Source organism: Tasmannia lanceolata, unplaced genomic scaffold (assembly GCF_043159265.1).
Source record: "Tasmannia lanceolata isolate RefF3 unplaced genomic scaffold, GAP_Taslan_0.1 ptg000003l, whole genome shotgun sequence".
Taxonomy (NCBI): Eukaryota; Viridiplantae; Streptophyta; class Magnoliopsida; order Canellales; family Winteraceae; genus Tasmannia; species Tasmannia lanceolata.
The window spans coordinates 30,494,988-30,521,283 of NW_027518680.1; the positions used below are offsets into that span (position 1 = coordinate 30,494,988).

Consider the following 26,296-nt stretch of genomic DNA (forward strand, 5'->3'; position numbering starts at 1 on the left):
GCTCGGATCGTCCATCCGGTGTCATCTAGCAGGATTTTTTCGCACTTTCATTTAAACGGACTTCGTACGACAATGCGAGTGGAAACTCTTTATTACTCTGACAATGGAGAGGCATGCTGGGTGCGATCATACCAGCACAAATGCACTGGATCCCATCAGAACTCCGAAGTTAAGCGTGCTTGGGCGAGAGTAGTACTAGGATGGGTGACCTCCTGGGAAGTCCTCGTGTTGCACCCCTGTCACTTTTTTCGGCTATCTACCACTTTTTTCGAACAATCTTTCGGTTCTGGAACATCGATGCGAACTGAAACGCACGTTTAGTGCGTCGCCTCCTACGTTTCGGTTCGGATCTTTTTATTTTCTTCCGGATGGTGAATTCAAAGACGTCCGGTCTTTATTATGGCGGGGTGATAGTGTCGTTTGATTCGATTAACGGAATTCGTTCTGACATTTCATTTGCGGTCAAATTATAGCGGGGGTTTGTTTAGATTCAGTGACGTACAGGCTATAGCGGATGAGTGTACTAGTGGATGCGAGTCATGAATCCGGTCGGAAGGTGTTTACTGGCCGTGAGCTACCCTTGGTGCACAAATATCGTTCCGACGATAACTTTTGATCCGCCCGTCAGATCGTAGCGATTCTTATATTGATTCGGGGGTACTCGGGAAGATTAATTGCGCGATGACAGTCCTGGCGGTCATCCGGCTTCCCGACATGCTCGGATCGTCCATCCCGTGTCATCTAGCAGGATTTTTTCTCACTTTCATTTAAACGGACTTCGTACGACAATGCGAGTGGAAACTCTTTATTACTTTGACAATGGAGAGGCATGCTGGGTGCGATCATAACAGCACAAATGCACTGGATCCCATCAGAACTCCGAAGTTAAGCGTGCTTGGGCGAGAGTAGTACTAGGATGGGTGACCTCCTGGGAAGTCCTCGTGTTGCACCCCTGTCACTTTTTTCGGCTATCTACCACTTTTTTCGAACAATCTTTCGGTTCTGGAACATCGATGCGAACTGAAACGCACGTTTAGTGCGTCGCCTCCTACGTTTCGGTTCGGATCTTTTTATTTTCTTCCGGATGGTGAATTCAAAGACGTCTGGTCTTTATTATGGCGGGGTGATAGTGTCGTTTGATTCGATAAACGGAATTCGTTCTGACATTTCATTTGCGGTCAAATTATAGCGGGGGTTTGTTTAGATTCAGTGACGTACAGGCTATAGCGGATGAGTGTACTAGTGGATGCGAGTCATGAATCCGGTCGGAAGGGGTTTACTGGCCGTGAGCTACCCTTGGTGCACAAATATCGTTCCGACGATAACTTTTGATCCGCCCGTCAGATCGTCGCGATTCTTATATTGATTCGGGGGTACTCGGGAAGATTAATCGCGCGATGACAGCCCTGGCAGTCATCCGGCTTCCCGACATGCTCGGATCGTCCATCCGGTGTCATCTAGCAGGATTTTTTCGCACTTTCATTTAAACGGACTTCGTACGACAATGCGAGTGGAAACTCTTTATTACTTTGACAATGGAGAGGCATGCTGGGTGCGATCATACCAGCACAAATGCACTGGATCCCATCAGAACTCCGAAGTTAAGCGTGCTTGGGCGAGAGTAGTACTAGGATGGGTGACCTCCTGGGAAGTCCTCGTGTTGCACCCCTGTCACTTTTTTCGGCTATCTACCACTTTTTTCGAACAATCTTTCGGTTCTGGAACATCGATGCGAACTGAAACGCACGTTTAGTGCGTCGCCTCCTACGTTTCGGTTCGGATCTTTTTATTTTCTTCCGGATGGTGAATTCAAAGACGTCCGGTCTTTATTATGGCGGGGTGATAGTGTCGTTTGATTCGATAAACGGAAAGCGTTCTGACATTTCATTTGCCGTCAAATTGTAGCGGGGGTTTGTTTAGATTCAGTGACGTACAGGCTATAGCGGATGAGTGTACTAGTGGATGCGAGTCATGAATCCGGTCGGAAGGTGTTTACTGGCCGTGAGCTACCCTTGGTGCACAAATATCGTTCCGACGATAACTTTTGATCCGCCCGTCAGATCGTAGCGATTCTTATATTGATTCGGGGGTACTCGGGAAGATTAATCGCGCGATGACAGCCCTGGTGGTCATCCGGCTTCCCGACATGCTCGGATCGTCCATCCGGTGTCATCTAGCAGGATTTTTTCGCACTTTCATTTAAACGGACTTCGTACGACAATGCGAGTGGAAACTCTTTATTACTTTGACAATGGAAAGGCATGCTGGGTGCGATCATACCAGCACAAATGCACTGGATCCCATCAGAACTCCGAAGTTAAGCGTGCTTGGGCGAGAGTAGTACTAGGATGGGTGACCTCCTGGGAAGTCCTCGTGTTGCACCCCTGTCACTTTTTTCGGCTATCTACCACTTTTTTCGAACAATCTTTCGGTTCTGGAACATCGATGCGAACTGAAACGCACGTTTAGTGCGTCGACTCCTACGTTTCGGTTCGGATCTTTTTATTTTCTTCCGGATGGTGAATTCAAAGACGTCCGGTCTTTATTATGGCGAGGTGATAGTGTCGTTTGATTCGATAAACGGAATTCGTTCTGACATTTCATTTGCGGTCAAATTATAGCGGGGGTTTGTTTAGATTCAGTGACGTACAGGCGATAGCGGATGAGTGTACTAGTGGATGCGAGTCATGAATCCGGTCGGAAGGTGTTTACTGGCCGTGAGCTACCCTTGGTGCACAAATATCGTTCCGACGATAACTTTTGATCCGCCCGTCAGATCGTGGCGATTCTTATATTGATTCGGGGGTACTCGGGAAGATCCATCGCGCGATGACAGCCCTGGCGGTCATCCGGCTTCCCGACATGCTCGGATCGTCCATCCGGTGTCATCTAGCAGGATTTTTTCGCACTTTCATTTAAACGGACTTCGTACGACAATGCGAGTGGAAACTCTTTATTACTTTGACAATGGAGAGGCATGCTGGGTGCGATCATAACAGCACAAATGCACTGGATCCCATCAGAACTCCGAAGTTAAGCGTGCTTGGGCGAGAGTAGTACTAGGATGGGTGACCTCCTGGGAAGTCCTCGTGTTGCACCCCTGTCACTTTTTTCGGCTATCTACCACTTTTTTCGAACAATCTTTCGGTTCTGGAACATCGATGCGAACTGAAACGCACGTTTAGTGCGTCGCCTCCTACGTTTCGGTTCGGATCTTTTTATTTTCTTCCGGATGGTGAATTCAAACACGTCCGGTCTTTATTATGGCGGGGTGATAGTGTCGTTTGATTCGATAAACGGAATTCGTTCTGACATTTCATTTGCAGTCAAATTATAGCGGGGGTTTGTTTAGATTCAGTGACGTACAGGCTATAGCGGATGAGTGTACTAGTGGATGCGAGTCATGAATCCGGTCGGAAGGTGTTTACTGGCCGTGAGCTACCCTTGGTGCACAAATATCGTTCCGACGATAACTTTTGATCCGCCCGTCAGATCGTGGCGATTCTTATATTGATTCGGGGGTACTCGGGAAGATTCATCGCGCGATGACAGCCCTGGCGGTCATCCGGCTTCCCGACATGCTCGGATCGTCCATCCGGTGTCATCTAGCAGGATTTTTTCGCACTTTCATTTAAACGGACTTCGTACGACAATGCGAGTGGAAACTCTTTATTACTTTGACAATGGAGAGGCATGCTGGGTGCGATCATACCAGCACAAATGCACTGGATCCCATCAGAACTCCGAAGTTAAGTGTGCTTGGGCGAGAGTAGTACTAGGATGGGTGACCTCCTGGGAAGTCCTCGTGTTGCACCCCTGTCACTTTTTTCGGCTATCTACCACTTTTTTCGAACAATCTTTCGGTTCTGGAACATCGATGCGAACTGAAACGCACGTTTAGTGCGTCGCCTCCTACGTTTCGGTTCGGATCTTTTTATTTTCTTCCGGATGGTGAATTCAAAGACGTCCGGTCTTTATTATGGCGGGCTGATAGTGTCGTTTGATTCGATAAACGGAATTCGTTCTGACATTTCATTTGCGGTCAAATTATAGCGGGGGTTTGTTTAGATTCAGTGACGTACAGGCTATAGCGGATGAGTGTAATAGTGGATGCGAGTCATGAATCCGGTCGGAAGGTGTTTACTGGCCGTGAGCTACCCTTGGTGCACAAATATCGTTCCGACGATAACTTTTGATCCGCCCGTCAGATCGTCGCGATTCTTATATTGATTCGGGGGTACTCGGGAAGATTAATCGCGCGATGACAGCTCTAGCGGTCATCCGGCTTCCCGACATGCTCGGATCGTCCATCCGGTGTCATCTAGCAGGATTTTTTCGCACTTTCATTTAAACGGACTTCGTACGACAATGCGAGTGGAAACTCTTTATTACTTTGACAATGGAGAGGCATGCTGGGTGCGATCATACCAGCACAAATGCACTGGATCCCATCAGAACTCCGAAGTTAAGCGTGCTTGGGCGAGAGTAGTACTAGGATGGGTGACCTCCTGGGAAGTCCTCGTGTTGCACCCCTGTCACTTTTTTCGGCTATCTACCACTTTTTTCGAACAATCTTTCGGTTCTGGAACATCGATGCGAACTGAAACGCACGTTTAGTGCGTCGCCTCCTACGTTTCGGTTCGGATCTTTTTATTTTCTTCCGGATGGTGAATTCAAACACGTCCGGTCTTTATTATGGCGGGGTGATAGTGTCGTTTGATTCGATAAACGGAATTCGTTCTGACATTTCATTTGCAGTCAAATTATAGCGGGGGTTTGTTTAGATTCAGTGACGTACAGGCTATAGCGGATGAGTGTACTAGTGGATGAAAGTCATGAATCCGGTCGGAAGGTGTTTACTGGCCGTGAGCTACCCTTGGTGCACAAATATCGTTCCGACGATAACTTTTGATCCGCCCGTCAGATCGTGGCGATTCTTATATTGATTCGGGGGTACTCGGGAAGATTCATCGCGCGATGACAGCCCTGGCGGTCATCCGGCTTCCCGACATGCTCGGATCGTCCATCCGGTGTCATCTAGCAGGATTTTTTCGCACTTTCATTTAAACGGACTTCGTACGACAGTGCGAGTGGAAACTCTTTATTACTTTGACAATGGAGAGGCATGCTGGGTGCGATCATACCAGCACAAATGCACTGGATCCCATCAGAACTCCGAAGTTAAGCGTGCTTGGGCGAGAGTAGTACTAGGATGGGTGACCTCCTGGGAAGTCCTCGTGTTGCACCCCTGTCACTTTTTTCGGCTATCTACCACTTTTTTCGAACAATCTTTCGGTTCTGGAACATCGATGCGAACTGAAACGCACGTTTAGTGCGTCGCCTCCTACGTTTCGGTTCGGATCTTTTTATTTTCTTCCGGATGGTGAATTCAAAGACGTCTGGTCTTTATTATGGCGGGGTGATAGTGTCGTTTGATTCGATAAACGGAATTCGTTCTGACATTTCATTTGCGGTCAAATTATAGCGGGGGTTTGTTTAGATTCAGTGACGTACAGGCTATAGCGGATGAGTGTACTAGTGGATGCGAGTCATGAATCCGGTCGGAAGGTGTTTACTGGCCGTGAGCTACCCTTGGTGCACAAATATCGTTCCGACGATAACTTTTGATCCGCCCGTCAGATCGTCGCGATTCTTATATTGATTCGGGGGTACTCGGGAAGATTAATCGCGCGATGACAGCCCTGGCGGTCATCCGGCTTCCCGACATGCTCGGATCGTCCATCCGGTGTCATCTAGCAGGATTTTTTCGCACTTTCATTTAAACGGACTTCGTACGACAATGCGAGTGGAAACTCTTTATTACTTTGACAATGGAGAGGCATGCTGGGTGCGATCATACCAGCACAAATGCACTGGATCCCATCAGAACTCCGAAGTTAAGCGTGCTTGGGCGAGAGTAGTACTAGGATGGGTGACCTCCTGGGAAGTCCTCGTGTTGCACCCCTGTCACTTTTTTCGGCTATCTACCACTTTTTTCGAACAATCTTTCGGTTCTGGAACATCGATGCGAACTGAAACGCACGTTTAGTGCGTCGCCTCCTACGTTTCGGTTCGGATCTTTTTATTTTCTTCCGGATGGTGAATTCAAAGACGTCCGGTCTTTATTATGGCGGGGTGATAGTGTCGTTTGATTCGATAAACGGAATTCGTTCTGACATTTCATTTGCCGTCAAATTGTAGCGGGGGTTTGTTTAGATTCAGTGACGTACAGGCTATAGCGGATGAGTGTACTAGTGGATGCGAGTCATGAATCCGGTCGGAAGGTGTTTACTGGCCGTGAGCTACCCTTGGTGCACAAATATCGTTCCGACGATAACTTTTGATCCGCCCGTCAGATCGTAGCGATTCTTATATTGATTCGGGGGTACTCGGGAAGATTAATCGCGCGATGACAGCCCTGGTGGTCATCCGGCTTCCCGACATGCTCGGATCGTCCATCCGGTGTCATCTAGCAGGATTTTTTCGCACTTTCATTTAAACGGACTTCGTACGACAATGCGAGTGGAAACTCTTTATTACTTTGACAATGGAAAGGCATGCTGGGTGCGATCATACCAGCACAAATGCACTGGATCCCATCAGAACTCCGAAGTTAAGCGTGCTTGGGCGAGAGTAGTACTAGGATGGGTGACCTCCTGGGAAGTCCTCGTGTTGCACCCCTGTCACTTTTTTCAGCTATCTACCACTTTTTTCGAACAATCTTTCGGTTCTGGAACATCGATGCGAACTGAAACGCACGTTTAGTGCGTCGCCTCCTACGTTTCGGTTGGGATCTTTTTATTTTCTTCCGGATGGTGAATTCAAAGACGTCCGGTCTTTATTATGGCGAGGTGATAGTGTCATTTGATTCGATAAACGGAATTCGTTCTGACATTTCATTTGCGGTCAAATTATAGCGGGGGTTTGTTTAGATTCAGTGACGTACAGGCTATAGCGGATGAGTGTACTAGTGGATGCGAGTCATGAATCCGATCGGAAGGTGTTTACTGGCCGTGAGCTACCCTTGGTGCACAAATATCGTTCCGACGATAACTTTTGATCCGCCCGTCAGATCGTAGCGATTCTTATATTGATTCGGGGGTACTCGGGAAGATTAACTGCGCGATGACAGCCCTGGCGGTCATCCGGCTTCCCGACATGCTCGGATCGTCCATCCGGTGTCATCTAGCAGGATTTTTTCGCACTTTCATTTAAACGGACTTCGTACGACAATGCGAGTGGAAACTCTTTATTACTTTGACAATGGAGAGGCATGCTGGGTGCGATCATACCAGCACAAATGCACTGGATCCCATCAGAACTCCGAAGTTAAGCGTGCTTGGGCGAGAGTAGTACTAGGATGGGTGACCTCCTGGGAAGTCCTCGTGTTGCACCCCTGTCACTTTTTTCGGCTATCTACCACTTTTTTCGAACAATCTTTCGGTTCTGGAACATCGATGCGAACTGAAACGCACGTTTAGTGCGTCGCCTCCTACGTTTCGGTTCGGATCTTTTTATTTTCTTCCGGATGGTGAATTCAAACACGTCCGGTCTTTATTATGGCGGGGTGATAGTGTCGTTTGATTCGATAAACGGAATTCGTTCTGACATTTCATTTGCAGTCAAATTATAGCGGGGGTTTGTTTAGATTCAGTGACGTACAGGCTATAGCGGATGAGTGTACTAGTGGATGAAAGTCATGAATCCGGTCGGAAGGTGTTTACTGGCCGTGAGCTACCCTTGGTGCACAAATATCGTTCCGACGATAACTTTTGATCCGCCCGTCAGATCGTGGCGATTCTTATATTGATTCGGGGGTACTCGGGAAGATTCATCGCGCGATGACAGCCCTGGCGGTCATCCGGCTTCCCGACATGCTCGGATCGTCCATCCGGTGTCATCTAGCAGGATTTTTTCGCACTTTCATTTAAACGGACTTCGTACGACAGTGCGAGTGGAAACTCTTTATTACTTTGACAATGGAGAGGCATGCTGGGTGCGATCATACCAGCACAAATGCACTGGATCCCATCAGAACTCCGAAGTTAAGCGTGCTTGGGCGAGAGTAGTACTAGGATGGGTGACCTCCTGGGAAGTCCTCGTGTTGCACCCCTGTCACTTTTTTCGGCTATCTACCACTTTTTTCGAACAATCTTTCGGTTCTGGAACATCGATGCGAACTGAAACGCACGTTTAGTGCGTCGCCTCCTACGTTTCGGTTCGGATCTTTTTATTTTCTTCCGGATGGTGAATTCAAAGACGTCTGGTCTTTATTATGGCGGGGTGATAGTGTCGTTTGATTCGATAAACGGAATTCGTTCTGACATTTCATTTGCGGTCAAATTATAGCGGGGGTTTGTTTAGATTCAGTGACGTACAGGCTATAGCGGATGAGTGTACTAGTGGATGCGAGTCATGAATCCGGTCGGAAGGTGTTTACTGGCCGTGAGCTACCCTTGGTGCACAAATATCGTTCCGACGATAACTTTTGATCCGCCCGTCAGATCGTCGCGATTCTTATATTGATTCGGGGGTACTCGGGAAGATTAATCGCGCGATGACAGCCCTGGCGGTCATCCGGCTTCCCGACATGCTCGGATCGTCCATCCGGTGTCATCTAGCAGGATTTTTTCGCACTTTCATTTAAACGGACTTCGTACGACAATGCGAGTGGAAACTCTTTATTACTTTGACAATGGAGAGGCATGCTGGGTGCGATCATACCAGCACAAATGCACTGGATCCCATCAGAACTCCGAAGTTAAGCGTGCTTGGGCGAGAGTAGTACTAGGATGGGTGACCTCCTGGGAAGTCCTCGTGTTGCACCCCTGTCACTTTTTTCGGCTATCTACCACTTTTTTCGAACAATCTTTCGGTTCTGGAACATCGATGCGAACTGAAACGCACGTTTAGTGCGTCGCCTCCTACGTTTCGGTTCGGATCTTTTTATTTTCTTCCGGATGGTGAATTCAAAGACGTCCGGTCTTTATTATGGCGGGGTGATAGTGTCGTTTGATTCGATAAACGGAATTCGTTCTGACATTTCATTTGCCGTCAAATTGTAGCGGGGGTTTGTTTAGATTCAGTGACGTACAGGCTATAGCGGATGAGTGTACTAGTGGATGCGAGTCATGAATCCGGTCGGAAGGTGTTTACTGGCCGTGAGCTACCCTTGGTGCACAAATATCGTTCCGACGATAACTTTTGATCCGCCCGTCAGATCGTAGCGATTCTTATATTGATTCGGGGGTACTCGGGAAGATTAATCGCGCGATGACAGCCCTGGTGGTCATCCGGCTTCCCGACATGCTCGGATCGTCCATCCGGTGTCATCTAGCAGGATTTTTTCGCACTTTCATTTAAACGGACTTCGTACGACAATGCGAGTGGAAACTCTTTATTACTTTGACAATGGAAAGGCATGCTGGGTGCGATCATACCAGCACAAATGCACTGGATCCCATCAGAACTCCGAAGTTAAGCGTGCTTGGGCGAGAGTAGTACTAGGATGGGTGACCTCCTGGGAAGTCCTCGTGTTGCACCCCTGTCACTTTTTTCAGCTATCTACCACTTTTTTCGAACAATCTTTCGGTTCTGGAACATCGATGCGAACTGAAACGCACGTTTAGTGCGTCGCCTCCTACGTTTCGGTTGGGATCTTTTTATTTTCTTCCGGATGGTGAATTCAAAGACGTCCGGTCTTTATTATGGCGAGGTGATAGTGTCATTTGATTCGATAAACGGAATTCGTTCTGACATTTCATTTGCGGTCAAATTATAGCGGGGGTTTGTTTAGATTCAGTGACGTACAGGCTATAGCGGATGAGTGTACTAGTGGATGCGAGTCATGAATCCGATCGGAAGGTGTTTACTGGCCGTGAGCTACCCTTGGTGCACAAATATCGTTCCGACGATAACTTTTGATCCGCCCGTCAGATCGTAGCGATTCTTATATTGATTCGGGGGTACTCGGGAAGATTAACTGCGCGATGACAGCCCTGGCGGTCATCCGGCTTCCCGACATGCTCGGATCGTCCATCCGGTGTCATCTAGCAGGATTTTTTCGCACTTTCATTTAAACGGACTTCGTACGACAATGCGAGTGGAAACTCTTTATTACTTTGACAATGGAAAGGCATGCTGGGTGCGATCATACCAGCACAAATGCACTGGATCCCATCAGAACTCCGAAGTTAAGCGTGCTTGGGCGAGAGTAGTACTAGGATGGGTGACCTCCTGGGAAGTCCTCGTGTTGCACCCCTGTCACTTTTTTCGGCTATCTACCACTTTTTTCGAACAATCTTTCGGTTCTGGAACATCGATGCGAACTGAAACGCACGTTTAGTGCGTCGCCTCCTACGTTTCGGTTCCGATCTTTTTATTTTCTTCCGGATGGTGAATTCAAACACGTCCGGTCTTTATTATGGCGGGATGATAGTGTCGTTTGATTCGATAAACGGAATTCGTTCTGACATTTCATTTGCGGTCAAATTATAGCGGGGGTTTGTTTAGATTCAGTGACGTACAGGCTATAGCGGATGAGTGTACTAGTGGATGCGAGTCATGAATCCGGTCGGAAGGTGTTTACTGGCCGTGAGCTACCCTTGGTGCACAAATATCGTTCCGACGATAACTTTTGATCCGCCCGTCAGATCGTGGCGATTCTTATATTGATTCGGGGGTACTCGGGAAGATTCATCGCGCGATGACAGCCCTGGCGGTAATTCGCCTTTCCGACATGCTCGGATCGTCCATCCGGTGTCATCTAGCAGGATTTTTTCGCACTTTCATTTAAACGGACTTCGTACGACAATGCGAGTGGAAACTCTTTATTACTTTGACAATGGAGAGGCATGCTGGGTGCGATCATACCAGCACAAATGCACTGGATCCCATCAGAACTCCGAAGTTAAGCGTGCTTGGGCGAGAGTAGTACTAGGATGGGTGACTTCCTGGGAAGTCCTCGTGTTGCACCCCTGTCACTTTTTTCGGCTATCTACCACTTTTTTCGAACAATCTTTCGGTTCTGGAACATCGATGCGAACTGAAACGCACGTTTAGTGCGACGCCTCCTACGTTTCGGTTCCGATCTTTTTATTTTCTTCCGGATGGTGAATTCAAATACGTCCGGTCTTTATTATGGCGGGGTGATAGTGTCGTTTGATTCGATAAATGGAATTCGTTCTGACATTTCATTTGCGGTCAAATTATAGCGGGGGTTTGTTTAGATTCAGTGACGTACAGGCTATAGCGGATGAGTGTACTAGTGGATGCGAGTCATGAATCCGGTCGGAAGGTGTTTACTGGCCGTGAGCTACCCTTGGTGCACAAATATCGTTCCGACGATAACTTTTGATCCGCCCGTCAGATCGTGGCGATTCTTATATTGATTCGGGGGTACTCGGGAAGATTCATCGCGCGATGACAGCCCTTGCGGTCATCCGGCTTCCCGACATGCTCGGATCGTCCATCCGATGTCATCTAGCAGGATTTTTTCGCACTTTTATTTAAACGGACTTCGTACGACAATGCGAGTGGAAACTCTTTATTACTTTGACAATGGAGAGGCATGCTGGGTGCGATCATAACAGCACAAATGCACTGGATCCCATCAGAACTCCGAAGTTAAGCGTGCTTGGGCGAGAGTAGTACTAGGATGGGTGACCGCCTGGGAAGTCCTCGTGTTGCACCCCTGTCACTTTTTTCGGCTATATACCACTTTTTTCGAACAATCTTTCGGTTCTGGAACATCGATGCGAACTGAAACGCACGTTTAGTGCGACGCCTCCTATGTTTCGGTTCGGATCTTTTTATTTTCTTCCGGATGGTGAATTCAAATACGTCCGGTCTTTATTATGGCGGGGTGATAGTGTCGTTTGATTCGATAAACGGAATTCGTTCTGACATTTCATTTGCGGTCAAATTATAGCGGGGGTTTGTTCAGATTCAGTGACGTACAGGCTATAGCGGATGAGTGTACTAGTGGATGCGAGTCATGAATCCGGTCGGAAGGTGTTTACTGGCGGTGAGCTACCCTTGGTGCACAAATATCGTTCCGACGATAACTTTTGATCCGCCCGTCAGATCGTGGCGATTCTTATATTGATTCGGGGGTACTCGGGAAGATTCATCGCGCGATGACCGCCCTGGCGGTCATCCGGCTTCCTGACATGCTCGGATCGTCCATCCGGTGTCATGTAGCAGGATTTTTTCGCACTTTCATTTAAACGGACTTCGTACGACAATGCGAGTGGAAACTCTTTATTACTTTGACAATGGAGAGGCATGCTGGGTGCGATCATACCAGCACAAATGCACTGTATCCCATCAGAACTCCGAAGTTAAGCGTGCTTGGGCGAGAGTAGTACTAGGATGGGTGACCTCCTGGGAAGTCCTCGTGTTGCACCCCTGTCACTTTTTTCGGCTATCTACCACTTTTTTCGAACAATCTTTCGGTTCTGGAACATCGATGCGAACTGAAACGCACGTTTAGTGCGTCGCCTCCTACGTTTCGGTTCGGATCTTTTTATTTTCTTCCGGATGGTGAATTCAAACACGTCCGGTCTTTATTATGGCGGGGTGATAGTGTCGTTTGATTCGATAAACGGAATTCGTTCTGACATTTCATTTGCAGTCAAATTATAGCGGGGGTTTGTTTAGATTCAGTGACGTACAGGCTATAGCGGATGAGTGTACTAGTGGATGCGAGTCATGAATCCGGTCGGAAGGTGTTTACTGGCCGTGAGCTACCCTTGGTGCACAAATATCGTTCCGACGATAACTTTTGATCCGCCCGTCAGATCGTGGCGATTCTTATATTGATTCGGGGGTACTCGGGAAGATTCATCGCGCGATGACAGCCCTGGCGGTCATCCGGCTTCCCGACATGCTCGGATCGTCCATCCGGTGTCATCTAGCAGGATTTTTTCGCACTTTCATTTAAACGGACTTCGTACGACAATGCGAGTGGAAACTCTTTATTACTTTGACAATGGAGAGGCATGCTGGGTGCGATCATACCAGCACAAATGCACTGGATCCCATCAGAACTCCGAAGTTAAGTGTGCTTGGGCGAGAGTAGTACTAGGATGGGTGACCTCCTGGGAAGTCCTCGTGTTGCACCCCTGTCACTTTTTTCGGCTATCTACCACTTTTTTCGAACAATCTTTCGGTTCTGGAACATCGATGCGAACTGAAACGCACGTTTAGTGCGTCGCCTCCTACGTTTCGGTTCGGATCTTTTTATTTTCTTCCGGATGGTGAATTCAAAGACGTCCGGTCTTTATTATGGCGGGCTGATAGTGTCGTTTGATTCGATAAACGGAATTCGTTCTGACATTTCATTTGCGGTCAAATTATAGCGGGGGTTTGTTTAGATTCAGTGACGTACAGGCTATAGCGGATGAGTGTAATAGTGGATGCGAGTCATGAATCCGGTCGGAAGGTGTTTACTGGCCGTGAGCTACCCTTGGTGCACAAATATCGTTCCGACGATAACTTTTGATCCGCCCGTCAGATCGTCGCGATTCTTATATTGATTCGGGGGTACTCGGGAAGATTAATCGCGCGATGACAGCCTTAGCGGTCATCCGGCTTCCCGACATGCTCGGATCGTCAATCCGGTGTCATCTAGCAGGATTTTTTCGCACTTTCATTTAAACGGACTTCGTACGACAATGCGAGTGGAAACTCTTTATTACTTTGACAATGGAGAGGCATGCTGGGTGCGATCATACCAGCACAAATGCACTGGATCCCATCAGAACTCCGAAGTTAAGCGTGCTTGGGCGAGAGTAGTACTAGGATGGGTGACCTCCTGGGAAGTCCTCGTGTTGCACCCCTGTCACTTTTTTCGGCTATCTACCACTTTTTTCGAACAATCTTTCGGTTCTGGAACATCGATGCGAACTGAAACGCACGTTTAGTGCGTCGCCTCCTACGTTTCGGTTCGGATCTTTTTATTTTCTTCCGGATGGTGAATTCAAACACGTCCGGTCTTTATTATGGCGGGGTGATAGTGTCGTTTGATTCGATAAACGGAATTCGTTCTGACATTTCATTTGCAGTCAAATTATAGCGGGGGTTTGTTTAGATTCAGTGACGTACAGGCTATAGCGGATGAGTGTACTAGTGGATGAAAGTCATGAATCCGGTCGGAAGGTGTTTACTGGCCGTGAGCTACCCTTGGTGCACAAATATCGTTCCGACGATAACTTTTGATCCGCCCGTCAGATCGTGGCGATTCTTATATTGATTCGGGGGTACTCGGGAAGATTCATCGCGCGATGACAGCCCTGGCAGTCATCCGGCTTCCCGACATGCTCGGATCGTCCATCCGGTGTCATCTAGCAGGATTTTTTCGCACTTTCATTTAAACGGACTTCGTACGACAGTGCGAGTGGAAACTCTTTATTACTTTGACAATGGAGAGGCATGCTGGGTGCGATCATACCAGCACAAATGCACTGGATCCCATCAGAACTCCGAAGTTAAGCGTGCTTGGGCGAGAGTAGTACTAGGATGGGTGACTTCCTGGGAAGTCCTCGTGTTGCACCCCTGTCACTTTTTTCGGCTATCTACCACTTTTTTCGAACAATCTTTCGGTTCTGGAACATCGATGCGAACTGAAACGCACGTTTAGTGCGACGCCTCCTACGTTTCGGTTCCGATCTTTTTATTTTCTTCCGGATGGTGAATTCAAATACGTCCGGTCTTTATTATGGCGGGGTGATAGTGTCGTTTGATTCGATAAACGGAATTCGTTCTGACATTTCATTTGCGGTCAAATTATAGCGGGGGTTTGTTTAGATTCAGTGACGTACAGGCTATAGCGGATGAGTGTACTAGTGGATGCGAGTCATGAATCCGGTCGGAAGGTGTTTACTGGCCGTGAGCTACCCTTGGTGCACAAATATCGTTCCGACGATAACTTTTGATCCGCCCGTCAGATCGTGGCGATTCTTATATTGATTCGGGGGTACTCGGGAAGATTCATCGCGCGATGACAGCCCTTGCGGTCATCCGGCTTCCCGACATGCTCGGATCGTCCATCCGATGTCATCTAGCAGGATTTTTTCGCACTTTTATTTAAACGGACTTCGTACGACAATGCGAGTGGAAACTCTTTATTACTTTGACAATGGAGAGGCATGCTGGGTGCGATCATAACAGCACAAATGCACTGGATCCCATCAGAACTCCGAAGTTAAGCGTGCTTGGGCGAGAGTAGTACTAGGATGGGTGACCGCCTGGGAAGTCCTCGTGTTGCACCCCTGTCACTTTTTTCGGCTATCTACCACTTTTTTCGAACAATCTTTCGGTTCTGGAACATCGATGCGAACTGAAACGCACGTTTAGTGCGACGCCTCCTATGTTTCGGTTCGGATCTTTTTATTTTCTTCCGGATGGTGAATTCAAATACGTCCGGTCTTTATTATGGCGGGGTGATAGTGTCGTTTGATTCGATAAACGGAATTCGTTCTGACATTTCATTTGCGGTCAAATTATAGCGGGGGTTTGTTCAGATTCAGTGACGTACAGGCTATAGCGGATGAGTGTACTAGTGGATGCGAGTCATGAATCCGGTCGGAAGGTGTTTACTGGCGGTGAGCTACCCTTGGTGCACAAATATCGTTCCGACGATAACTTTTGATCCGCCCGTCAGATCGTGGCGATTCTTATATTGATTCGGGGGTACTCGGGAAGATTCATCGCGCGATGACCGCCCTGGCGGTCATCCGGCTTCCTGACATGCTCGGATCGTCCATCCGGTGTCATGTAGCAGGATTTTTTCGCACTTTCATTTAAACGGACTTCGTACGACAATGCGAGTGGAAACTCTTTATTACTTTGACAATGGAGAGGCATGCTGGGTGCGATCATACCAGCACAAATGCACTGTATCCCATCAGAACTCCGAAGTTAAGCGTGCTTGGGCGAGAGTAGTACTAGGATGGGTGACCTCCTGGGAAGTCCTCGTGTTGCACCCCTGTCACTTTTTTCGGCTATCTACCACTTTTTTCGAACAATCTTTCGGTTCTGGAACATCGATGCGAACTGAAACGCACGTTTAGTGCGTCGCCTCCTACGTTTCGGTTCGGATCTTTTTATTTTCTTCCGGATGGTGAATTCAAACACGTCCGGTCTTTATTATGGCGGGGTGATAGTGTCGTTTGATTCGATAAACGGAATTCGTTCTGACATTTCATTTGCAGTCAAATTATAGCGGGGGTTTGTTTAGATTCAGTGACGTACAGGCTATAGCGGATGAGTGTACTAGTGGATGCGAGTCATGAATCCGGTCGGAAGGTGTTTACTGGCCGTGAGCTACCCTTGGTGCACAAATATCGTTCCGACGATAACTTTTGATCCGCCCGTCAGATCGTGGCGATTCTTATATTGATTCGGGGGTACTCGGGAAGATTCATCGCGCGATGACAGCCCTGGCGGTCATCCGGCTTCCCGACATGCTCGGATCGTCCATCCGGTGTCATCTAGCAGGATTTTTTCGCACTTTCATTTAAACGGACTTCGTACGACAATGCGAGTGGAAACTCTTTATTACTTTGACAATGGAGAGGCATGCTGGGTGCGATCATACCAGCACAAATGCACTGGATCCCATCAGAACTCCGAAGTTAAGTGTGCTTGGGCGAGAGTAGTACTAGGATGGGTGACCTCCTGGGAAGTCCTCGTGTTGCACCCCTGTCACTTTTTTCGGCTATCTACCACTTTTTTCGAACAATCTTTCGGTTCTGGAACATCGATGCGAACTGAAACGCACGTTTAGTGCGTCGCCTCCTACGTTTCGGTTCGGATCTTTTTATTTTCTTCCGGATGGTGAATTCAAAGACGTCCGGTCTTTATTATGGCGGGGTGATAGTGTCGTTTGATTCGATAAACGGAATTCGTTCTGACATTTCATTTGCGGTCAAATTATAGCGGGGGTTTGTTTAGATTCAGTGACGTACAGGCTATAGCGGATGAGTGTAATAGTGGATGCGAGTCATGAATCCGGTCGGAAGGTGTTTACTGGCCGTGAGCTACCCTTGGTGCACAAATATCGTTCCGACGATAACTTTTGATCCGCCCGTCAGATCGTCGCGATTCTTATATTGATTCGGGGGTACTCGGGAAGATTAATCGCGCGATGACAGCCCTAGCGGTCATCCGGCTTCCCGACATGCTCGGATCGTCAATCCGGTGTCATCTAGCAGGATTTTTTCGCACTTTCATTTAAACGGACTTCGTACGACAATGCGAGTGGAAACTCTTTATTACTTTGACAATGGAGAGGCATGCTGGGTGCGATCATACCAGCACAAATGCACTGGATCCCATCAGAACTCCGAAGTTAAGCGTGCTTGGGCGAGAGTAGTACTAGGATGGGTGACCTCCTGGGAAGTCCTCGTGTTGCACCCCTGTCACTTTTTTCGGCTATCTACCACTTTTTTCGAACAATCTTTCGGTTCTGGAACATCGATGCGAACTGAAACGCACGTTTAGTGCGTCGCCTCCTACGTTTCGGTTCGGATCTTTTTATTTTCTTCCGGATGGTGAATTCAAACACGTCCGGTCTTTATTATGGCGGGGTGATAGTGTCGTTTGATTCGATAAACGGAATTCGTTCTGACATTTCATTTGCAGTCAAATTATAGCGGGGGTTTGTTTAGATTCAGTGACGTACAGGCTATAGCGGATGAGTGTACTAGTGGATGAAAGTCATGAATCCGGTCGGAAGGTGTTTACTGGCCGTGAGCTACCCTTGGTGCACAAATATCGTTCCGACGATAACTTTTGATCCGCCCGTCAGATCGTGGCGATTCTTATATTGATTCGGGGGTACTCGGGAAGATTCATCGCGCGATGACAGCCTTGGCAGTCATCCGGCTTCCCGACATGCTCGGATCGTCCATCCGGTGTCATCTAGCAGGATTTTTTCGCACTTTCATTTAAACGGACTTCGTACGACAGTGCGAGTGGAAACTCTTTATTACTTTGACAATGGAGAGGCATGCTGGGTGCGATCATACCAGCACAAATGCACTGGATCCCATCAGAACTCCGAAGTTAAGCGTGCTTGGGCGAGAGTAGTACTAGGATGGGTGACCTCCTGGGAAGTCCTCGTGTTGCACCCCTGTCACTTTTTTCGGCTATCTACCACTTTTTTCGAACAATCTTTCGGTTCTGGAACATCGATGCGAACTGAAACGCACGTTTAGTGCGTCGCCTCCTACGTTTCGGTTCGGATCTTTTTATTTTCTTCCGGATGGTGAATTCAAAGACGTCCGGTCTTTATTATGGCGGGGTGATAGTGTCGTTTGATTCGATAAACGGAATTCGTTCTGACATTTCATTTGCCGTCAAATTGTAGCGGGGGTTTGTTTAGATTCAGTGACGTACAGGCTATAGCGGATGAGTGTACTAGTGGATGCGAGTCATGAATCCGGTCGGAAGGTGTTTACTGGCCGTGAGCTACCCTTGGTGCACAAATATCGTTCCGACGATAACTTTTGATCCGCCCGTCAGATCGTAGCGATTCTTATATTGATTCGGGGGTACTCGGGAAGATTAATCGCGCGATGACAGCCCTGGTGGTCATCCGGCTTCCCGACATGCTCGGATCGTCCATCCGGTGTCATCTAGCAGGATTTTTTCGCACTTTCATTTAAACGGACTTCGTACGACAATGCGAGTGGAAACTCTTTATTACTTTGACAATGGAAAGGCATGCTGGGTGCGATCATACCAGCACAAATGCACTGGATCCCATCAGAACTCCGAAGTTAAGCGTGCTTGGGCGAGAGTAGTACTAGGATGGGTGACCTCTTGGGAAGTCCTCGTGTTGCACCCCTGTCACTTTTTTCAGCTATCTACCACTTTTTTCGAACAATCTTTCGGTTCTGGAACATCGATGCGAACTGAAACGCACGTTTAGTGCGTCGCCTCCTACGTTTCGGTTGGGATCTTTTTATTTTCTTCCGGATGGTGAATTCAAAGACGTCCGGTCTTTATTATGGCGAGGTGATAGTGTCATTTGATTCGATAAACGGAATTCGTTCTGACATTTCATTTGCGGTCAAATTATAGCGGGGGTTTGTTTAGATTCAGTGACGTACAGGCTATAGCGGATGAGTGTACTAGTGGATGCGAGTCATGAATCCGATCGGAAGGTGTTTACTGGCCGTGAGCTACCCTTGGTGCACAAATATCGTTCCGACGATAACTTTTGATCCGCCCGTCAGATCGTAGCGATTCTTATATTGATTCGGGGGTACTCGGGAAGATTAACTGCGCGATGACAGCCCTGGCGGTCATCCGGCTTCCCGACATGCTCGGATCGTCCATCCGGTGTCATCTAGCAGGATTTTTTCGCACTTTCATTTAAACGGACTTCGTACGACAATGCGAGTGGAAACTCTTTATTACTTTGACAATGGAAAGGCATGCTGGGTGCGATCATACCAGCACAAATGCACTGGATCCCATCAGAACTCCGAAGTTAAGCGTGCTTGGGCGAGAGTAGTACTAGGATGGGTGACCTCCTGGGAAGTCCTCGTGTTGCACCCCTGTCACTTTTTTCGGCTATCTACCACTTTTTTCGAACAATCTTTCGGTTCTGGAACATCGATGCGAACTGAAACGCACGTTTAGTGCGTCGCCTCCTACGTTTCGGTTCCGATCTTTTTATTTTCTTCCGGATGGTGAATTCAAACACGTCCGGTCTTTATTATGGCGGGATGATAGTGTCGTTTGATTCGATAAACGGAATTCGTTCTGACATTTCATTTGCGGTCAAATTATAGCGGGGGTTTGTTTAGATTCAGTGACGTACAGGCTATAGCGGATGAGTGTACTAGTGGATGCGAGTCATGAATCCGGTCGGAAGGTGTTTACTGGCCGTGAGCTACCCTTGGTGCACAAATATCGTTCCGACGATAACTTTTGATCCGCCCGTCAGATCGTGGCGATTCTTATATTGATTCGGGGGTACTCGGGAAGATTCATCGCGCGATGACAGCCCTGGCGGTAATTCGCCTTTCCGACATGCTCGGATCGTCCATCCGGTGTCATCTAGCAGGATTTTTTCGCACTTTCATTTAAACGGACTTCGTACGACAATGCGAGTGGAAACTCTTTATTACTTTGACAATGGAGAGGCATGCTGGGTGCGATCATACCAGCACAAATGCACTGGATCCCATCAGAACTCCGAAGTTAAGCGTGCTTGGGCGAGAGTAGTACTAGGATGGGTGACTTCCTGGGAAGTCCTCGTGTTGCACCCCTGTCACTTTTTTCGGCTATCTACCACTTTTTTCGAACAATCTTTCGGTTCTGGAACATCGATGCGAACTGAAACGCACGTTTAGTGCGACGCCTCCTACGTTTCGGTTCCGATCTTTTTATTTTCTTCCGGATGGTGAATTCAAATACGTCCGGTCTTTATTATGGCGGGGTGATAGTGTCGTTTGATTCGATAAACGGAATTCGTTCTGACATTTCATTTGCGGTCAAATTATAGCGGGGGTTTGTTTAGATTCAGTGACGTACAGGCTATAGCGGATGAGTGTACTAGTGGATGCGAGTCATGAATCCGGTCGGAAGGTGTTTACTGGCCGTGAGCTACCCTTGGTGCACAAATATCGTTCCGACGATAACTTTTGATCCGCCCGTCAGATCGTGGCGATTCTTATATTGATTCGGGGGTACTCGGGAAGATTCATCGCGCGATGACAGCCCTTGCGGTCATCCGGCTTCCCGACATGCTCGGATCGTCCATCCGATGTCATCTAGCAGGATTTTTTCGCACTTTTATTTAAACGGACTTCGTACGACAATGCGAGTGGAAACTCTTTATTACTTTGACAATGGAGAGGCATGCTGGGTGCGATCATAACAGCACAAATGCACTGGATCCCATCAGAACTCCGAAGTTAAGCGTGCTTGGGCGAGAGTAGTACTAGGATGGGTGACCGCCTGGGAAGTCCTCGTGTTGCACCCCTGTCACTTTTTTCGGCTATCTACCACTTTTTTCGAACAATCTTTCGGTTCTGGAACATCGATGCGAACTGAAACGCACGTTTAGTGCGACGCCTCCTATGTTTCGGTTCGGATCTTTTTATTTTCTTCCGGATGGTGAATTCAAATACGTCCGGTCTTTATTATGGCGGGGTGATAGTGTCGTTTGATTCGATAAACGGAATTCGTTCTGACATTTCATTTGCGGTCAAATTATAGCGGGGGTTTGTTCAGATTCAGTGACGTACAGGCTATAGCGGATGAGTGTACTAGTGGATGCGAGTCATGAATCCGGTCGGAAGGTGTTTACTGGCGGTGAGCTACCCTTGGTGCACAAATATCGTTCCGACGATAACTTTTGATCCGCCCGTCAGATCGTGGCGATTCTTATATTGATTCGGGGGTACTCGGGAAGATTCATCGCGCGATGACCGCCCTGGCGGTCATCCGGCTTCCTGACATGCTCGGATCGTCCATCCGGTGTCATGTAGCAGGATTTTTTCGCACTTTCATTTAAACGGACTTCGTACGACAATGCGAGTGGAAACTCTTTATTACTTTGACAATGGAGAGGCATGCTGGGTGCGATCATACCAGCACAAATGCACTGTATCCCATCAGAACTCCGAAGTTAAGCGTGCTTGGGCGAGAGTAGTACTAGGATGGGTGACCTCCTGGGAAGTCCTCGTGTTGCACCCCTGTCACTTTTTTCGGCTATCTACCACTTTTTTCGAACAATCTTTCGGTTCTGGAACATCGATGCGAACTGAAACGCACGTTTAGTGCGTCGCCTCCTACGTTTCGGTTCGGATCTTTTTATTTTCTTCCGGATGGTGAATTCAAACACGTCCGGTCTTTATTATGGCGGGGTGATAGTGTCGTTTGATTCGATAAACGGAATTCGTTCTGACATTTCATTTGCGGTCAAATTATAGCGGGGATTTGTTTAGATTCAGTGACGTACAGGCTATAGCGGATGAGTGTACTAGTGGATGCGAGTCATGAATCCGGTCGGAAGGTGTTTACTGGCCGTGAGCTACCCTTGGTGCACAAATATCGTTCCGACGATAACTTTTGATCCGCCCGTCAGATCGTGGCGATTCTTATATTGATTCGGGGGTACTCGGGAAGATTCATCGCGCGATGACAGCCCTGGCGGTCATCCGGCTTCCCGACATGCTCGGATCGTCCATCCGGTGTCATCTAGCAGGATTTTTTCGCACTTTCATTTAAACGGACTTCGTACGACAATGCGAGTGGAAACTCTTTATTACTTTGACAATGGAGAGGCATGCTGGGTGCGATCATACCAGCACAAATGCACTGGATCCCATCAGAACTCCGAAGTTAAGTGTGCTTGGGCGAGAGTAGTACTAGGATGGGTGACCTCCTGGGAAGTCCTCGTGTTGCACCCCTATCACTTTTTTCGGCTATCTACCACTTTTTTCGAACAATCTTTCGGTTCTGGAACATCGTTGCGAACTGAAACGCACGTTTAGTGCGTCGCCTCCTACGTTTCGGTTCGGATCTTTTTATTTTCTTCCGGATGGTGAATTCAAAGACGTCCGGTCTTTATTATGGCGGGCTGATAGTGTCGTTTGATTCGATAAACGGAATTCGTTCTGACATTTCATTTGCGGTCAAATTATAGCGGGGGTTTGTTTAGATTCAGTGACGTACAGGCTATAGCGGATGAGTGTACTAGTGGATGCGAGTCATGAATCCGGTCGGAAGGTGTTTACTGGCCGTGAGCTACCCTTGGTGCACAAATATCGTTCCGACGATAACTTTTGATCCGCCCGTCAGATCGTGGCGATTCTTATATTGATTCGGGGGTACTCGGGAAGATTCATCGCGCGATGACAGCCCTAGCGGTCATCCGGCTTCCCGACATGCTCGGATCGTCCATCCGATGTCATCTAGCAGGATTTTTTCGCACTTTTATTTAAACGGACTTCGTACGACAATGCGAGTGGAAACTCTTTATTACTTTGACAATGGAGAGGCATGCTGGGTGCGATCATACCAGCACAAATGCACTGGATCCCATCAGAACTCCGAAGTTAAGCGTGCTTGGGCGAGAGTAGTACTAGGATGGGTGACCTCCTGGGAAGTCCTCGTGTTGCACCCCTGTCACTTTTTTCGGCTATCTACCACTTTTTTCGAACAATCTTTCGGTTCTGGAACATCGATGCGAACTGAAACGCACGTTTAGTGCGACGCCTCCTACGTTTCGGTTCCGATCTTATTATTTTCTTCCGGATGGTGAATTAAAATACGTCCGGTCTTTATTATGGCGGGGTGATAGTGTCGTTTGATTCGATAAACGGAATTCGTTCTGACATTTCATTTGCGGTCAAATTATAGCGGGGGTTTGTTTAGATTCAGTGACGTACAGGCTATAGCGGATGAGTGTACTAGTGGATGCGAGTCATGAATCCGATCGGAAGGTGTTTACTGGCCGTGAGCTACCCTTGGTGCACAAATATCGTTCCGACGATAACTTTTGATCCGCCCGTCAGATCGTAGCGATTCTTATATTGATTCGGGGGTACTCGGGAAGATTAATTGCGCGATGACAGCCCTGGCGGTCATCCGGCTTCCCGACATGCTCGGATCGTCCATCCGGTGTCATCTAGCAGGATTTTTTCGCACTTTCATTTAAACGGACTTCGTACGACAATGCGAGTGGAAACTCTTTATTACTTTGACAATGGAAAGGCATGCTGGGTGCGATCATACCAGCACAAATGCACTGGATCCCATCAGAACTCCGAAGTTAAGCGTGCTTGGGCGAGAGTAGTACTAGGATGGGTGACCTCCTGGGAAGTCCTCGTGTTGCACCCCTGTCACTTTTTTCGGCTATCTACCACTTTTTTCGAACAATCTTTCGGTTCTGGAACATCGATGCGAACTGAAACGCACGTTTAGTGCGTCGCCTCCTACGTTTCGGTTCCGATCTTTTTATTTTCTTCCGGATGGTGAATTCAAACACGTCCGGTCTTTATTATGGCGGGATGATAGTGTCGTTTGATTCGATAAACGGAATTCGTTCTGACATTTCATTTGCGGTCAAATTATAGCGGGGGTTTGTTTAGATTCAGTGACGTACAGGCTATAGCGGATGAGTGTACTAGTGGATGCGAGTCATGAATCCGGTCGGAAGGTGTTTACTGGCCGTGAGCTACCCTTGGTGCACAAATATCGTTCCGACGATAACTTTTGATCCGCCCGTCAGATCGTGGCGATTCTTATATTGATTCGGGGGTACTCGGGAAGATTCATCGCGCGATGACAGCCCTGGCGGTAATTCGCCTTTCCGACATGCTCGGATCGTCCATCCGGTGTCATCTAGCAGGATTTTTTCGCACTTTCATTTAAACGGACTTCGTACGACAATGCGAGTGGAAACTCTTTATTACTTTGACAATGGAGAGGCATGCTGGGTGCGATCATACCAGCACAAATGCACTGGATCCCATCAGAACTCCGAAGTTAAGCGTGCTTGGGCGAGAGTAGTACTAGGATGGGTGACCTCCTGGGAAGTCCTCGTGTTGCACCCCTGTCACTTTTTTCGGCTATCTACCACTTTTTTCGAACAATCTTTCGGTTCTGGAACATCGATGCGAACTGAAACGCACGTTTAGTGCGACGCCTCCTACGTTTCGGTTCCGATCTTATTATTTTCTTCCGGATGGTGAATTAAAATACGTCCGGTCTTTATTATGGCGGGGTGATAGTGTCGTTTGATTCGATAAACGGAATTCGTTCTGACATTTCATTTGCGGTCAAATTATAGCGGGGGTTTGTTTAGATTCAGTGACGTACAGGCTATAGCGGATGAGTGTACTAGTGGATGCGAGTCATGAATCCGGTCGGATGGTGTTTACTGGCCGTGAGCTACCCTTGGTGCACAAATATCGTTCCGACGATAACTTTTGATCCGCCCGTCAGATCGTGGCGATTCTTATATTGATTCGGGGGTACTCGGGAAGATTCATCGCGCGATGACAGCCTTGGCGGTCATCCGGCTTCCCGACATGCTCGGATCGTCCATCCGGTGTCATCTAGCAGGATTTTTTCGCACTTTCATTTAAACGGACTTCGTACGACAGTGCGAGTGGAAACTCTTTATTACTTTGACAATGGAGAGGCATGCTGGGTGCGATCATACCAGCACAAATGCACTGGATCCAATCAGAACTCCGAAGTTAAGCGTGCTTGGGCGAGAGTAGTACTAGGATGGGTGACCTCCTGGGAAGTCCTCGTGTTGCACCCCTGTCACTTTTTTCGGCTATCTACCACTTTTTTCGAACAATCTTTCGGTTCTGGAACATCGATGCGAACTGAAACGCACGTTTAGTGCGTCGCCTCCTACGTTTCGGTTCGGATCTTTTTATTTTCTTCCGGATGGTGAATTCAAACACGTCCGGTCTTTATTATGGCGGGGTGATAGTGTCGTTTGATTCGATAAACGGAATTCGTTCTGACATTTCATTTGCGGTCAAATTATAGCGGGGATTTGTTTAGATTCAGTGACGTACAGGCTATAGCGGATGAGTGTACTAGTGGATGCGAGTCATGAATCCGGTCGGAAGGTGTTTACTGGCCGTGAGCTACCCTTGGTGCACAAATATCGTTCCGACGATAACTTTTGATCCGCCCGTCAGATCGTGGCGATTCTTATATCGATTCGGGGGTACTCGGGAAGATTCATCGCGCGATGACAGCCTTGGCGGTCATCCGGCTTCCCGACATGCTCGGATCGTCCATCCGGTGTCATCTAGCAGGATTTTTTCGCACTTTCATTTAAACGGACTTCGTACGACAATGCGAGTGGAAACTCTTTATTACTTTGACAATGGAGAGGCATGCTGGGTGCGATCATACCAGCACAAATGCACTGGATCCCATCAGAACTCCGAAGTTAAGTGTGCTTGGGCGAGAGTAGTACTAGGATGGGTGACCTCCTGGGAAGTCCTCGTGTTGCACCCCTGTCACTTTTTTCGGCTATCTACCACTTTTTTCGAACAATCTTTCGGTTCTGGAACATCGATGCGAACTGAAACGCACGTTTAGTGCGTCGCCTCCTACGTTTCGGTTCGGATCTTTTTATTTTCTTCCGGATGGTGAATTCAAAGACGTCCGGTCTTTATTATGGCGGGCTGATAGTGTCGTTTGATTCGATAAACGGAATTCGTTCTGACATTTCATTTGCGGTCAAATTATAGCGGGGGTTTGTTAAGATTCAGTGACGTACAGGCTATAGCGGATGAGT

General features: G+C 47.9%; 37 non-coding genes across 37 annotated transcripts; all 37 read left to right on the forward strand.

Moving 5' to 3' along the window:
• Positions 1-118: 118 nt before the first annotated feature.
• On the forward strand, positions 119-237 carry LOC143871527 (5S ribosomal RNA). Its single transcript, XR_013246290.1, has one exon. It is a non-coding gene; the product is annotated as a 5S ribosomal RNA (ribosomal RNA).
• A 597-nt stretch (positions 238-834) lies between these two features.
• On the forward strand, positions 835-953 carry LOC143874195 (5S ribosomal RNA). The gene has a single exon (XR_013248883.1). It is a non-coding gene; the product is annotated as a 5S ribosomal RNA (ribosomal RNA).
• A 597-nt stretch (positions 954-1,550) lies between these two features.
• Positions 1,551-1,669, forward strand: LOC143871528 (5S ribosomal RNA). Its single transcript, XR_013246291.1, has one exon. It is a non-coding gene; the product is annotated as a 5S ribosomal RNA (ribosomal RNA).
• A 597-nt stretch (positions 1,670-2,266) lies between these two features.
• LOC143871529 (5S ribosomal RNA) lies at positions 2,267-2,385 on the forward strand. Its single transcript, XR_013246292.1, has one exon. It is a non-coding gene; the product is annotated as a 5S ribosomal RNA (ribosomal RNA).
• A 597-nt stretch (positions 2,386-2,982) lies between these two features.
• On the forward strand, positions 2,983-3,101 carry LOC143874196 (5S ribosomal RNA). Its single transcript, XR_013248884.1, has one exon. It is a non-coding gene; the product is annotated as a 5S ribosomal RNA (ribosomal RNA).
• Positions 3,102-3,698: 597 nt separating this feature from the next.
• Positions 3,699-3,817, forward strand: LOC143870477 (5S ribosomal RNA). The gene has a single exon (XR_013245255.1). It is a non-coding gene; the product is annotated as a 5S ribosomal RNA (ribosomal RNA).
• A 597-nt stretch (positions 3,818-4,414) lies between these two features.
• LOC143871530 (5S ribosomal RNA) lies at positions 4,415-4,533 on the forward strand. Its single transcript, XR_013246293.1, has one exon. It is a non-coding gene; the product is annotated as a 5S ribosomal RNA (ribosomal RNA).
• Positions 4,534-5,130: 597 nt separating this feature from the next.
• On the forward strand, positions 5,131-5,249 carry LOC143871531 (5S ribosomal RNA). Its single transcript, XR_013246294.1, has one exon. It is a non-coding gene; the product is annotated as a 5S ribosomal RNA (ribosomal RNA).
• A 597-nt stretch (positions 5,250-5,846) lies between these two features.
• LOC143871532 (5S ribosomal RNA) lies at positions 5,847-5,965 on the forward strand. Its single transcript, XR_013246295.1, has one exon. It is a non-coding gene; the product is annotated as a 5S ribosomal RNA (ribosomal RNA).
• A 597-nt stretch (positions 5,966-6,562) lies between these two features.
• On the forward strand, positions 6,563-6,681 carry LOC143871534 (5S ribosomal RNA). The gene has a single exon (XR_013246296.1). It is a non-coding gene; the product is annotated as a 5S ribosomal RNA (ribosomal RNA).
• A 597-nt stretch (positions 6,682-7,278) lies between these two features.
• Positions 7,279-7,397, forward strand: LOC143871535 (5S ribosomal RNA). The gene has a single exon (XR_013246297.1). It is a non-coding gene; the product is annotated as a 5S ribosomal RNA (ribosomal RNA).
• A 597-nt stretch (positions 7,398-7,994) lies between these two features.
• Positions 7,995-8,113, forward strand: LOC143871536 (5S ribosomal RNA). The gene has a single exon (XR_013246298.1). It is a non-coding gene; the product is annotated as a 5S ribosomal RNA (ribosomal RNA).
• Positions 8,114-8,710: 597 nt separating this feature from the next.
• Positions 8,711-8,829, forward strand: LOC143871537 (5S ribosomal RNA). The gene has a single exon (XR_013246299.1). It is a non-coding gene; the product is annotated as a 5S ribosomal RNA (ribosomal RNA).
• Positions 8,830-9,426: 597 nt separating this feature from the next.
• LOC143871539 (5S ribosomal RNA) lies at positions 9,427-9,545 on the forward strand. The gene has a single exon (XR_013246302.1). It is a non-coding gene; the product is annotated as a 5S ribosomal RNA (ribosomal RNA).
• Positions 9,546-10,142: 597 nt separating this feature from the next.
• On the forward strand, positions 10,143-10,261 carry LOC143871540 (5S ribosomal RNA). The gene has a single exon (XR_013246303.1). It is a non-coding gene; the product is annotated as a 5S ribosomal RNA (ribosomal RNA).
• A 597-nt stretch (positions 10,262-10,858) lies between these two features.
• Positions 10,859-10,977, forward strand: LOC143873493 (5S ribosomal RNA). The gene has a single exon (XR_013248201.1). It is a non-coding gene; the product is annotated as a 5S ribosomal RNA (ribosomal RNA).
• Positions 10,978-11,574: 597 nt separating this feature from the next.
• Positions 11,575-11,693, forward strand: LOC143874407 (5S ribosomal RNA). The gene has a single exon (XR_013249088.1). It is a non-coding gene; the product is annotated as a 5S ribosomal RNA (ribosomal RNA).
• Positions 11,694-12,290: 597 nt separating this feature from the next.
• Positions 12,291-12,409, forward strand: LOC143874505 (5S ribosomal RNA). The gene has a single exon (XR_013249183.1). It is a non-coding gene; the product is annotated as a 5S ribosomal RNA (ribosomal RNA).
• A 597-nt stretch (positions 12,410-13,006) lies between these two features.
• On the forward strand, positions 13,007-13,125 carry LOC143870592 (5S ribosomal RNA). Its single transcript, XR_013245366.1, has one exon. It is a non-coding gene; the product is annotated as a 5S ribosomal RNA (ribosomal RNA).
• Positions 13,126-13,722: 597 nt separating this feature from the next.
• Positions 13,723-13,841, forward strand: LOC143871541 (5S ribosomal RNA). Its single transcript, XR_013246304.1, has one exon. It is a non-coding gene; the product is annotated as a 5S ribosomal RNA (ribosomal RNA).
• A 597-nt stretch (positions 13,842-14,438) lies between these two features.
• LOC143873495 (5S ribosomal RNA) lies at positions 14,439-14,557 on the forward strand. The gene has a single exon (XR_013248203.1). It is a non-coding gene; the product is annotated as a 5S ribosomal RNA (ribosomal RNA).
• A 597-nt stretch (positions 14,558-15,154) lies between these two features.
• Positions 15,155-15,273, forward strand: LOC143874408 (5S ribosomal RNA). The gene has a single exon (XR_013249089.1). It is a non-coding gene; the product is annotated as a 5S ribosomal RNA (ribosomal RNA).
• Positions 15,274-15,870: 597 nt separating this feature from the next.
• Positions 15,871-15,989, forward strand: LOC143874506 (5S ribosomal RNA). Its single transcript, XR_013249184.1, has one exon. It is a non-coding gene; the product is annotated as a 5S ribosomal RNA (ribosomal RNA).
• Positions 15,990-16,586: 597 nt separating this feature from the next.
• On the forward strand, positions 16,587-16,705 carry LOC143870705 (5S ribosomal RNA). The gene has a single exon (XR_013245487.1). It is a non-coding gene; the product is annotated as a 5S ribosomal RNA (ribosomal RNA).
• Positions 16,706-17,302: 597 nt separating this feature from the next.
• LOC143871542 (5S ribosomal RNA) lies at positions 17,303-17,421 on the forward strand. The gene has a single exon (XR_013246305.1). It is a non-coding gene; the product is annotated as a 5S ribosomal RNA (ribosomal RNA).
• A 597-nt stretch (positions 17,422-18,018) lies between these two features.
• LOC143871543 (5S ribosomal RNA) lies at positions 18,019-18,137 on the forward strand. The gene has a single exon (XR_013246306.1). It is a non-coding gene; the product is annotated as a 5S ribosomal RNA (ribosomal RNA).
• Positions 18,138-18,734: 597 nt separating this feature from the next.
• On the forward strand, positions 18,735-18,853 carry LOC143873007 (5S ribosomal RNA). Its single transcript, XR_013247729.1, has one exon. It is a non-coding gene; the product is annotated as a 5S ribosomal RNA (ribosomal RNA).
• Positions 18,854-19,450: 597 nt separating this feature from the next.
• LOC143871544 (5S ribosomal RNA) lies at positions 19,451-19,569 on the forward strand. Its single transcript, XR_013246308.1, has one exon. It is a non-coding gene; the product is annotated as a 5S ribosomal RNA (ribosomal RNA).
• Positions 19,570-20,166: 597 nt separating this feature from the next.
• LOC143873496 (5S ribosomal RNA) lies at positions 20,167-20,285 on the forward strand. Its single transcript, XR_013248204.1, has one exon. It is a non-coding gene; the product is annotated as a 5S ribosomal RNA (ribosomal RNA).
• A 597-nt stretch (positions 20,286-20,882) lies between these two features.
• Positions 20,883-21,001, forward strand: LOC143874409 (5S ribosomal RNA). Its single transcript, XR_013249090.1, has one exon. It is a non-coding gene; the product is annotated as a 5S ribosomal RNA (ribosomal RNA).
• A 597-nt stretch (positions 21,002-21,598) lies between these two features.
• LOC143874507 (5S ribosomal RNA) lies at positions 21,599-21,717 on the forward strand. The gene has a single exon (XR_013249185.1). It is a non-coding gene; the product is annotated as a 5S ribosomal RNA (ribosomal RNA).
• Positions 21,718-22,314: 597 nt separating this feature from the next.
• On the forward strand, positions 22,315-22,433 carry LOC143870823 (5S ribosomal RNA). The gene has a single exon (XR_013245605.1). It is a non-coding gene; the product is annotated as a 5S ribosomal RNA (ribosomal RNA).
• Positions 22,434-23,030: 597 nt separating this feature from the next.
• Positions 23,031-23,149, forward strand: LOC143871545 (5S ribosomal RNA). The gene has a single exon (XR_013246309.1). It is a non-coding gene; the product is annotated as a 5S ribosomal RNA (ribosomal RNA).
• A 597-nt stretch (positions 23,150-23,746) lies between these two features.
• On the forward strand, positions 23,747-23,865 carry LOC143871546 (5S ribosomal RNA). Its single transcript, XR_013246310.1, has one exon. It is a non-coding gene; the product is annotated as a 5S ribosomal RNA (ribosomal RNA).
• A 597-nt stretch (positions 23,866-24,462) lies between these two features.
• Positions 24,463-24,581, forward strand: LOC143871547 (5S ribosomal RNA). Its single transcript, XR_013246311.1, has one exon. It is a non-coding gene; the product is annotated as a 5S ribosomal RNA (ribosomal RNA).
• A 597-nt stretch (positions 24,582-25,178) lies between these two features.
• LOC143874027 (5S ribosomal RNA) lies at positions 25,179-25,297 on the forward strand. The gene has a single exon (XR_013248717.1). It is a non-coding gene; the product is annotated as a 5S ribosomal RNA (ribosomal RNA).
• Positions 25,298-25,894: 597 nt separating this feature from the next.
• LOC143870940 (5S ribosomal RNA) lies at positions 25,895-26,013 on the forward strand. Its single transcript, XR_013245718.1, has one exon. It is a non-coding gene; the product is annotated as a 5S ribosomal RNA (ribosomal RNA).
• The last annotated feature ends 283 nt before the right edge of the window (positions 26,014-26,296 follow it).